This window comes from Diadema setosum, chromosome 16 (genome assembly GCF_964275005.1).
Source record: "Diadema setosum chromosome 16, eeDiaSeto1, whole genome shotgun sequence".
NCBI classification, from domain to species: Eukaryota; Metazoa; Echinodermata; class Echinoidea; order Diadematoida; family Diadematidae; genus Diadema; species Diadema setosum.
In genome coordinates, this window is record NC_092700.1 from 33016507 (window position 1) to 33029915 (window position 13409).

Below are 13409 nucleotides of genomic sequence, written 5' to 3' on the forward strand. Positions count from 1 at the left end.
TTCCTTTCCTTTTCTTTTTATCCTTTTTAATGTGGGGTGTACGCGAGCAAATAGTACCAGATCGTCACTATCGTCGATTGCTCGGCCTGAAAAAACAAAACAAAACCAAAAAACAGAACGGAGCTGTGAGATTCTATTCTCAACTACTGATGGTGAACAATTCATTGCAACGAACTCTTGACCGTTAAGTTATCAGTTTCTTTTTTTTTTCTTCTTTTGTCAAGTTTTCAAAGGTGATTTGATAAGTGGTCAGATAACCTCAGTGATTTTTTCTTCTCTCTCTCTTTCGTCGGCAATCATTGACGGGCGATGAATGAAGGGAAATATGTTTTAACTCCAAGGTGCTATGGTGCGAAAGCTGCACATAAATAAGTCGAAATGGTAACAAGACTTTTCGCCCTGTAAATTATCTTCAATCTATCTAGACATTTGTTCATCTATTCATTCATTTGTCCTTCTTAGATGTTCATGTACTTTATTCATGGATTTATTTACTCATGCCATGTACCAATTCATTTATTTTCCATTTGTTTATTATCCACCTATCTATTCACTTCTTCATTTATCTATTCATTTTATTCATACATTCATTAATTTTGTTATCTACTCCTTCGTTTATACTTTTCAATTTTATTTCCATTTCTATTGAATAAACAGAAAAAATATACATACAATACATTTACAGAACAAATTTATAACAATTTCAAGGAAAACGTACAAGTGGTCACGAGTAACAACAGAATTTCGTTTCTAAGGTATATACATAATACAAAGATTAGAATGGAAATGGAGGGTCCCACTTAAAAAGCAAAGCTTGTAGGGTAACTTCTCTAAACCTACCCCTAAATAGGCCGCTACTGTAAGTTTGCTTCGAACTTCTGGAGATCTTTAACTCCATGCTACTGATTTGATATGCGATACATACGATATTTGAGATTTATTTCCTTAAATAGATGGTAAATCATTCCGACCCAAGAGTTTCGCAAACTGCTGATCAAAGTGTCAAGGTGACGCTAGAATAAATGGATGTACGCGTACCCGGGCAGTAAAGCTATACCCCCTTCAATGACGATGATTAATATTTAGTTTCACAACCTAGCCACGTAATTACTACAGTCTTAAACAGCAGAAATCGTGAAAATAGACGAGAGAGACAGGGGGGGGGGGTAAGAGCTAACGACTTACTAAGCAGATATTTGGCAGAACGGGGAGGGGAAGGGAAGGGTGATGAGAACCAATTCTCTTGATCAAGCAGTTGTGAATTATTATTATAGGTTAATGCTCATTTTGTTTTTCAAATTCATTTTGAAGTAGCCTGTATTGGCAACAAAGTGATGTCACATGATTTACATTCAGTAAAGTGACAATCTATGACAACATTATACTTAAAAACTGCATGAAATACAAATCTTTGATAGTATGGCCTTTTTTTGTGATCTTACTAGGTTAAAGTGACTAAGTACACCTTAATGTATACACACGCTTACACTACAATCATATCAGTACTTTATGTATATGCATTATCATAATTGCTACATTGATGGAGACTGAAACGCAATAGACAGACGGAGAGAGAGGGAGAGAGAAAGAGAGGAAGAGAGAGGATGGGAGGGGAGGGGAGGGGAGGGGGGAGAGCGATGCACCGACTGATTTGTGTCGGTATTACGTACAACACAAAACATGTTTATTGGGGTCGGCGCCTCCGTCACCTCTGCTAACATAGATCTTTACATGTGGGGCGCGTGAAACCCGATAGCAAACAACATGATGAACATGGGTCGCGACGACGTGGTTGTACAGGATGTGTCAAGAAAAAATAAAACATCGTACAATAAGTAGCATATTGAGTACCTCCGAAGATTTGTTTGGTTTCCGTATTCAGTATCTGCGTAACTTCTGTTTTGCTTTCGCTCTCTCCCTTTTTATCAAATGATGATATTCATTCTTCGTAGAATAATGATTACATTTCGTAAATTAGTTCAGAATCATCGTTTCGTGCAGCAGCGACTGCCAAACAACAATGATGGTGCAAGTAACTTTAGAGCAAATTGTAAATGATGAGTGAAAACAGAAGAAAGAGTAAGGGAAGGAGTGTGAAGTGGGAGAATACAAAAATTACCCAGGAATTATGTTATGAGATTAAGATTTTTTTTAAAAGTGTTTAGCTGAAAGAAAGAAATATGTATCCTTTTTTTTCCTTAGACATTTCTCATTTCGATCTTCCATTCAGTCAAAGAATGAAGACGTGATATTTGAATAGTTGCCGTCATCTTGAGGAAAAAAAAATCTTATATTCAACGCATTCCCGTGAATTTGGCGACATACATGCTTAATGCAATAATGTTCATTTCATTTCGCCCGGATTTTTTTTTTCTTTCCTTGATTGATCGGTGTAAATAGACACCGTTCACTCCCTTGTATGATTAAGGCATACTGGGTCTCACGGTTTTACCAACTCGTGCTGTAGCAGAAACTCACTTATTTGTGGAATGGCTGTTTCACCCCAAACTATTATGATGGATGTCATACGCTGAGCAGAGAAGAAACACTGCATTTCAGTGAATTGTCAGTAACAACGCTACAAGACACTCGAAAAAACTGATTACTTGTACAACACGTCACACACGAAACATGAAATTCTCATATCACGAATTTGCTCAGGCTGTCACGCAAAAGAACGATAAACGCCCTTGACGGCGGTGGTGGAATAAAGTGCTCAACCATAATCATGATCATCTGCTGCAATTGGATTTTTGGTTGTTGTTTTCGCTGCCTAGGAAAGCACAGAAATTCCCATAAAATGCAATGTGTGGAAAATTTCCCCCACTACCTGGTGTTCAGGTTCTCCAACTCTTGACCGTCGGGCTCTGGATTTAAAGTTACATGTATGTCATGAAGATTTGTATTTTGTTTGAGGGGTGGGATGTCATCGGCTCCCATCTCTTTCAGTTAGAAGTTAGTTGCATCTGTGGGTGACGGTTGTACACGCGATAAACGAGACAATGCTAGTAGAAAGTGTAGCTATATCACCGTGTGACGTAGTCACTTTGGTGACGTCGAAAGTGAACGAGGCGATACTCTTCCCATTCATGTTACACAAAAGCCGAACGCACGCAAAGGATCGTGACGAAGAGAATATGAACGCGCGCGGCGCGTCTATCATCGAGCGCCTTTAATGATACACACTGTTCGCTGCTCTTGTACTTTTACAGTTATCATAGCAAATATGATACATATCTGTGTGATTGGCCGATACCTGATCCTGATGTAGAATTTATCGCTGTTTACTTGATTTATCTCCTCGAAGGAGAACTTGAATGATAATACATCACAGTAACGCTGCTTTGGTCATTTCGTTTTTCGTCACGCCGGCTGCGAGAAATCACACCAATGACAGCGTTTTGTTTTCTCCTCACAATGAGTGTCATATTCCTCTCCTTTTGAAATGATTTTCACCCATCTTTTCCCCCTAGTAAATACCCACTTTTAGGAGATGATCATAAATACCGAGAGCTGCTTAATGCTCGTTGCTACCCAACCGAGCTCAGGGCGTCTGGAACAGTCGCCAGAAACAGAAATCTTCGTCAGCCCAACCTGTACATCGGCGAAGTTCTAATGGTAATAATCGAGTCAGGTTCATATCTGCTCAAACTACTAGGTAGATTTGATGCACGATAATAAAGCTGGTACTGAATCTGATATGTTTGCTACAGGGATTACGGCGATGAATTGAATTTGTAATACTGTTACGATTGTCAAGATTACAGCTGTCATAAACAAATTTTACAAGCGTTTATGCTGAAAAGAGCAGGATAGAAAATACATAGTACATATATATGCACATAATATATTAAGTTAATCTATCTATCTGTTTGTATCTTTGTCTATCATTGTCTATATACACATAAATAATAGCACTTGACTTATTTCATTCAGAAGACAGCGATGTTCTCATTAGCAACATAATGTCAGCAGAAGCGGGATTTTTTTTTTGTGCGTTCCATTAATAAAATTATCGATATATTTTACATTTTTGTTTTGGTTAAATTGATGATTCTATCTCCTTTATACTAGCATCACAAACTTGTTGTCTTCTTAAACAGCGATGGTAGCACGATAACTTCAAAGAATAGATAACTTTCGGACGGTTCGCCTGATCTTCCACAAACTTCACTGGTCTGTTTTATCAGCATTGTTGCATTTTACTCAATTCATATAATTATATATTTGAGGAGAAGTTTCCCCTTTAAGACTGTCTAGTCAGATACAAGAGTTGTCAGCAATATCTATACATCTTCTTGAAGCTTTTCTTTTGGTGTGTGACACTTATTTTCTCCTCAAAAGCTTTATTAAACAGCTGTCTACTCACAGATTGCCATTGGGCCCTGGTACACCCTTGGGTCCCTCAAAGCATTACATTCGATGAAAGTTTTAAAACTTAATTGGAGTTGAGGGGAGAAAACATTTTTTTTTTACTGGAGGCTCAAAGATCAACATTTCATCACGTGCTTTTTGAGGGGGAACGATGGTGGCGCTTTGGTCATTCTTTGCTGGCGTGGGGGCGGGGGACAGGGGGCGAGAGGGTGGAAAGAATGGTTTATTACTCTTCGCAGTATCATAACAACTTCGCGGGTTCCTACAATGTCACACGGGTTCAAGGGGTCAGAGTTCAAATGCGCAGTTTGCGACATGAGCAGAGTTACCTTTTCCTCCGGGATTGGTCGAGTGCTTTGTTTTTGTTTTGTATTTTTCTCGTGATTTGTATCTTTATCGATGTATATTATTTTTTTTAGACAAAATGATAACATTTGGACTTCCAGGGGGGAGAAGTAAGGTCTACATGGCATTGGGTGACTTTAGAAATTACCTGCCGACATAAATACAGTGTGTAAAGAAATACGGAGGAAATTGCCTAGATTAAAGCTGCACTGTAGAGACGCGGCCAAATTAAAGAGGAAACGAAAACAACGAAAAAAGAAATCCCCTCAGAATTTAAATTTCAAAACATGTAACGTAATATCATGATGTGGCACAATCTACAGCCAGAATAAGGGAAGGTCAATTGGGGGTCAATAAGGGGTTGGTCATACAAGCTAAGATTTGTGTTTTAGCGATCATGCAAATTTGTGTTGTGTATTTGCTTGCGCAAGGTTGTTCAAACAGAGAGAACTTTTTTTCACCTAAACACACGTATTTTGATGCCTAATGCGCAGTTACCGTAATTTAGCGGCTGCTGAGGTAAATACTCATTACATTCACATATCAACAAAATATATGTCCTATGACAACCGCCATGTTATTTTTATACAACCATGTGCGACTTGCCTTTAAAGGGATGGTGTAGTTTTGGATGAGATGTGGCTTCAGGTTTCCTACTTTTTTTGTGAGATGATAAGAAACCTTTTTATAAAATATGCAAGAGCATACAATTCTGATAGGAATTCAAAGTTTATTTGATGAAAATTGGTTTTGAAATGGCTGAGTTATCTAAAAACAAAGAAGTCCTAGTAAAAGGTGGGAGATCTTTTATTATTCAAAACTGATTTTCATCAAATAAACTTTACAATCCTCTTGAATTGTATGCCCTTTCATATTTCATAAGTGGTTTCTAATCATCTCGCAAAAAGATAAATCATATTTTGAATCGCCAAAACTATATCATCCCTTTAATGATAGCCCATGAGGACGTTCACCTAAAATCTCTACATGAGGCTGAAGGCAGAAGAAGACAGAGCTCCCTTAAAGAATGAGAACAAAACAACGATGCGCCGCCGCCGCCGACGACGACAACAATAACAACAACAGCAACAACAACAGCAACAACAACAGCAGCAATAACAACAACAACAACAACAACAACAAAGATCCGGGAGTTGTTAGTTTATGGGCCATTAGAAGACAGAGATGCATTAAAGGACCGTAAGAGGAGTAGCCAGATGGGCGGTACGTCCAGTGATAAATGTTGAATTATGTTGGTCACCCACGGATGGTGGTATAGAGCATTACGAGATTTATCTCAGTATAACTGCCACTGATGATACTCGGGGTATAGAAAGAGAAAGAGAGAAGGAGAATATACATAACAACGAGACAAGTAGCCATATGTCTTAAAGGGGACCTCCGGATGATTTTCAGACTTTTACATTTGAACAACTATAAATTAGTTAAACTGATTACAGAGTTTCAGAATTTATAGTGATTGGGATGAGGAATAAGAATGTTTTCAAAATGTATAACAAATTGCAATGAACAAGGATGATGACATGGCAGCATCACCATAAGAATGCATGAAATGAGGCCCAAGGAAGCAGAACAAAAGAAGAAGGCATGCATAGATTCTTCACAGGTGAACTTGTTGAGCAAGCGGTATTGTAATGGAATTCCACTGCTACATTTCTGAAATATGTGAGGCTCTGATGTAATCAACACTGTTCAGTGTAATTTGTTTAAGATTTTTAGTTAATTTGTTTCTCTGCTCAAGAACCACAATAACTTCCACAAATCTATACATGGAGCTGTCGATTTATTTACTACATGATGTGAAATTATGAAAATCGTGTGGAATGCCCCTTTAACTCACAAATGACAACGTGATAGCCATATAAACACCTTCAACAATTTTATTTGTGTCTTTTTTTTTTTCTTATTCAGCATCAACTCGTCACCCTGAAAGCTCTGTTCGGTTGAATGCTGCTTTCGCACCCATATAGATTATACATGTACTTCATTACAGAGTACATTCCCTGATCAAAGTATCAGCATTCATATGCAATGAAACAAAATGGAATGAAAGAAATAGAACGAGCATGTTTGAGTCCATTTCTTACTCATGATTATATCAAAACTACCAAAATTAATTTTGATTTTGATATCTTTGGTAAAAAGCTTTCTTTCAAGAGTCAGAAGAGCCAGCAGGTCATAGTTCAAGAGGTGTCTTGGGTCGACCAGGGCAAAGTGCATGGTCGACCGCGACGCCTCGAAAGTTCCGATGGTGGAAATGGATTATAAAGGTGCACTCCCATTGGACGATGGCACCTTAATAATCAATAATGTTCGATTTAAAACCCGATGAAACAAACAAAAAGAGGAGAAAAGTAGAAAATATAAAATTCATGGTTTTACTTGTAATACAAATAAAAAACTTCTCTCTCCGAGTCCGTACGTCGATATAATTGTGTGCCTGTGCTTTGTGAATGAAATAATATTTCTGCACACAAAAAGGCATTCTTAACCCTTTCTGTGCCAATAAAGTTAAATGCTCTCAAATTTCACACACACACACACACACACACACACACACACACACTTACCTATCCATGGACAGGAAATCAAATGTGGCACGCAGATCGTTAAAGAACGGGTAAGGAGGTAAGTGCCACATTCAGAACGAATAGGCTGATATCGGGTTATCCAGTCATGCGTTGCATTATTGTCATATCTGACATGTTCTGATACTGGGGGAAACGAGTGTGTGTGATAAGTTTATCCATCTTTTCATCGCCCGGTCTGGTGACCTATGACCTTTCACATTGACGGCTTTGTGGAGGGCGGGCGTTTCCTCACGTCATGGGTGCACTCCCGGCATTTGTGACATACTTCGAAAGTCTACCGTTCAGTTGTCGGGATTATCTGTACAGGTGGCTGTGTAAACCTGTCTGGGTTAATTTCTCTGTAAAAAAAAAAAAAAAAAAGAAAAAAAGAAAAGAAAAGAAAGAAAAAGATGCGGATGCTTACCGCTTGATCTGTCCAGTCAATAATCGACATGGATTCCTATATATTGCTGCATTCTTGCTCGTTCTCAATCAGTTATTCATTTTGTAGTTGTTGCTGTTTTTTGTTTGTTTGTTTGTTTGTTTGTTTGTTTTTGTCTGGGTGGAGTGGCAGTGAGGTTGGGACACTTTTCAAGCGAGCAATACAGTCCTCACCCTAGGATGAAGTCGATTTCGTTCGACGGAAATAGTATATTCTTAACACTGAATGATGTAGAAATCATGTGATGATCAAACTGATGATGTGTGAAAAGGCGCAAATTTAATGAGAACATTATTTGGATCCACAGATATCGACTCAAAGTATAGTCCACCAAAGATGACATTTTAACATTGTTCAGAGAGCTTCACTGCATAGCGTCTTATCTAGTCACTTAAAATGAACACAATCGTTAATTCAAAAAAAAAAAAGAAAAAAAAAAGAGAGAGGTGAAAATACACATTTTTTTTGATCAGCAACAAGTTTCGGAGTTCCCTGAACCTACCTGAAGGCATTGTCTATTTTGTGTCCAGGTTGAAAACCATACGTGTATCTCTGACATCGTGTAAATATAAAGCTATTAAACAATGTATGTATTTCAAATAAACACTAAAATGCCTGGAATCTGCTATTTAGCATAAACCATTTCGTTAACGCTATATCTACAATGATTTCCTTTTTTCATGAGCGTAAATAAGACTTCTTGAGTCTTTATTATACGCCAATTTAGTTTTTATCATACTTGTATATAGGATTTCTTTTTTTTAATTTAACTTCATATGTATTCATTTGTGATGTACTATTTCATGTTCTCGACACTTTTACCTAATCACCATCATTCATGTATGTAAATATTCCTCAATGAATTCCCTGTATAGTAACATTACTTCATTGGACGATTAAATAAACTGAATTGAAATGAATTGAACCAAATTTACAAAAATCAAGCAACAGGTGTTTTGCTATATGGTTATTGTTTGAAGGACCTTACATTTTACTTCATCATAGATTTGTATTTTTTTATTTTTTTTTAAATTTATTATTTTTTTTTTTTTTACCAGGGCTATACGATGTCGATGTTCTGATTACAACATCTGGTATGCAAAGTTCAGTCGCAATCCCTGAATATTAACTTTTCACATTTGACATGTCCGCTTGCAATGATACATATGAGAAATGAAAAATACAAAATATTAACAATACATTTTTTATGCAATTAGGTTACATCCTGATAAGTAGCTAAATATGTATTTTTTCTTCTTTTCTTTTCTAGTGTATATTTGTTCTTTGACTTGAATTAAAAGTTGCATATTTTATTGAAAACTGGAGGCTAAACTACTAGTTTGTTTTACTCATGTTTGTTTCAATCTAATTACAAATGATTATAAACGATTACATGTATTTCCATCGTAATATTTGTCTAGGCATCATTTTCAACAAGGCTATTTTTGTCCTCATGTATTTGATACCATGTATTCTTGTTTGTTGTTTTTTTTTAACCAAGCTTTGTAAAAAAAAAAAAAAACCGATGAAAGTTGAAATAAATGAAATGAAAATGAGAAATCCACGCCGTACATAGTTCAGCACGACAATTTTCGTCTTCGGTCGTAAATTAAGCAGACGAGAAGAGATGGCTGACGGACGTCGATAAATTCCTCAAGAGGTTAACGACATCGAAGTTCGAACATTGTTCTTGGGATCCCATCTCCCCATCTCCCTCATACTTTTTTTTTGTTTTAGTTTTTTTTTGTGTGTTTTTTAGTGACATTATCCGTAAGAGACTCACTTTTTTTCTTTACTCCTTCTTTTCTGGCCAATCTCTTTTCATTATCAGGAAAGTTCACGACGTCCGTATACACCGATAGACCAGAACGAGTCGTAATTTAGCCGGAGTCAAAGGTCAAACCCACACGCGGTTTAAAACGGCAGAGTCAATGTTTGCGCAATGCGTTGGGGGGGGGGGGGGGGGGGGGTGGGAGGAGGAGGAGGAGGGGTTAAGGGGAGGAGAGCGGGGCGGCAGAAGAGGAGGGGTGGGTAAAACCCAACGACAGGGGGATGAAAAAATTGATCCTTACGTCTCTAGTTGCTTTTCTGGATCTTAATTTGCTTGAATTCTGTGTTTATTTTCTTTACGTCTTTTCCTAATCTATTGAAGTTCTTTCTTTACCCTAACTACTTTCATTTGGCATCACTCTTCAGAATAACCCCCACAACCCCCGCCCCCCCCCCCCAAAAAAAACAAAAAAACACAACAACAACAACAACAACAAACAAACAAACAAATAAACAAAAATAGATTTGCATTTGGAATCAATCAGGATTACTCTTCATTTGTTTTAATTCTAAAGTATTATTTGCAGTTATGTGTTGATCACCAATGTTCCTTTAATTAAAGTGAAATTCCATTCAATATCTATGTAGGCCTTGTGTGCATGCAGATTGGAACAGAGAACACCATAGTTATGTATACACACTGTCCGAAGTCTCTTGTACAGAATAGGTTAAGTTCACCTGATCAATGAAAGCGAAATGAAACAACGAAAGATGAAGCTAAAGAAGTGACATCAGTTAGAATCAAATGTGTAAATTAGTAGATGAAGGAAAGAACAGCCCAAGTCTCCCATATATTGATCAGCATAGTATCGTATTAAATGTCCCTCTGTTTTTTTTTTTCATGTTTAATGAAATCAATATAATGATAATAAGAATTGCCCCTTTCATATCAAGATGTAGCTGTGTTGTATTAAAGGGGTGGTATAGTTTTAGTTGAGATGAGGATTTAGCTTTTAACTTTTTTTTTTGGCGTGATAATTTTAAAACCACTTATGACATAGGAGGAATTCAAAGTTTATAATAAAAATGATGAAAATCCATTTTGAAATGGCTGAGATATCCCCCCCCAAAAAAGAGTAAATCAAGCAATCCTGATAAAGGTACGTCCCACCTTTTACCAGTATTCTAGGATTGCTTTGTTCTGGTTTTGATCTCAGCCATTTCAAAACCAATTTTTAACAAATAACTTTTCTAATCCTCTTAGAATTGTATACCCTTTCATATTTCATAAGAGGTTTCTTATTATCTCACAAAAAAAATGAGAAAACCTGAAGTCCCATCTCAACAAAAACTACTTCATCCCTTTAACCTAATGTTGACGATGATTGAAGCGTGGCAGTTTCTCGATTAGATACCATGAGTATCTATACGACATAATGCATACAATCATAAGATATATTAAAGGGTGTGCACAGTTCTGGTCGAGGTGAGGATTTAGCTTTTAACATTTTACAAGATATTCACAAACCACTCTATGAGATGTCAAAGAGCATGCAATTCTAAGGGGTATCAAAAGTTTATTATATGAAAATCGGTTTTGAAATGGCTGAGATATATAAATACAAGGTGAAACAAAGAGATCCTGATAAAAGGCGTGGCCTGTCGCCTTTTATTATTATCATTTTTTTTTTTTTGGATATCTCGGCCATTTGTAAACCAATTTTCATCAAAAAAACATTGAATCCTTCTTAAAATTACATATTCTTTCATGTTTCATAAGAGGTTTCTCATTATCTCACTTAGGAATGTTCAAAACATGAATCTTCACCTCTACCAGTACTGACAGTCCCTTTAATTGTGTATAAACCACACTGCCATTACAACTTATAATTTTCCTCTGGTCACACGGTATATACACGGATATGTAAACATACACTGACACTTCTACACAAGGTGTAAGGACAAAAGTGTGGGTGGTTTTTTCCCAAGCAAAGAAGCGTTCTTTAATACTCGGTGTCCTTGAGTTGACATAGAATAGATTGTTAACACTATCATAGAATTGGAAATTCCGAATCGTTCCACTGTCTCTGTTGTATGTATAAGGACTGTGCAACAGCGCATGACAGAGCGGTTAACCAAGGCCGGAGTACGGGTTAATGGCCGCTAGAAGGCGTTATCTCACACCTCGCCGTAAAGAGCTCCGACGTACCCGGTGCACCTCGCGACACCGAAGCGCTCGCCTGGGGAGCGGGGCGCCGCCGTGCAAACACTGCTATTAAGTACGGGTCAACCCGAAACGACAAAGCGAACGTCATCATAATCACATTACTATGCTGAACATGCATCATGCGACCACTTTTCGAGAAAAGGAGGAATATCGTATCGTTTTGATTATGTCATAAAAACGTTTCGTGCAAACATCGTTTGTTTTCCTGTAACCTCCTGGCCTCTTCTCCTCACTCTCTCCTTTAAAGGTAATTTGTGTAAAGACAAAATAGCTCAAGACTAGAACTCAAATACATAGATCTTGAACAATAGTGGGCTACATGTATAGGCCTATGTTATTTTTACAGGCATCGAAATCCAAAGTGAGTGAAATTTTATTTGTACATTATACCGCGGTATTATGATCACCAGCGTTTGACTGTATCAACGCCATTTTTTCTTCCACATTTTCTGGAGGCCACGAAGTTTCTTCTTGAACGATTCTTGACAATATATAAGAAATTTTGAGTCGTAGTTGTTGATTTTTTCTCGTATTCTTCAACTCCGTACCGTCTTGGATAATATGTCCTACGTTTGACGGTGATGACCCTCTTTTGACCCGGAAGCGTACAGATACATGAATTCACTGTGGTTTTTCTTTTGTTTTTGTTTTTTTTTTCTAACCAGGGTATCTCTTTCCAAGGACCCTGTAATTATCATTTCTACAACATCATCCTTTCATAGAATGGGACCTTGAGGGTAGAGTGCCTATGCATTGCACAAAATTGGAACCAGGCCTTATAGCCAAGGTTCAAGGTTTGTCCTGGGCCTTCCATATTCATGATATTCTCTTCTTCTTCCTCTTCTTCTTCTTCTTCTTCTTCTTCTTCTTCCTTCTTCTTCTTCTTCTTCTTCTTCTTCTTCTTCTTCTGGTCAAGTCTGTCTCCTTCAATAAGCTTATCGTGGTGATGATGATAATAAATATGAGATAGCGCTTACAATGATCATGATTGCAACAATTATCATAATTACCATGATATGGATAATACAATATGATTGTATCATTATTGTCATGGTGACTCTAATTATTATTATCATCGTATTAATAATCATCTTTAATGTTTAAAGTATCATAGCGTGGCACTTTTGAGATTAAAGTTAAAGTCTGTCTTCATTCTAACCTTATTTCGCATGTTTGATCAAAAGCTTGGTATCAACTTGGACGGGAAAAAATAGTCGGTTTTGAAGTGGAAAAAGGTCACTTCACCTCCTCGCATGACCTTTTCGGCATCATAAGGAATGCCACCTGACGCCGTTACGATGTTCTACCCCAGTCCCGTTCTCTCTTGAGGAACATGCAAGACATATTGTGGTTGTCATTCATTTCTCGTTGACGGTCCTTAGTTTCTCGTTGACGGTCCTTAGTCCTTAGTAGGTTCTTGTGCCAGGGGCTTTGGACAGTTCGTACAACACTATATCTATGGGATTTACTGTGCTCGCACAGCACGCAAAGTGTTACCTAGTTATCAACTTCTGCTTTAGAATGCAGTCTCCACAAATGTCATTAGATATTATTCTGTATAGATCAATGAAACGAAATATCGATTAACATGACGTAGTAGATAGAAATGCAAGATCATCAGATTTGTAAGTTCTGTGCCGAGAGTATACGAACTGCACCT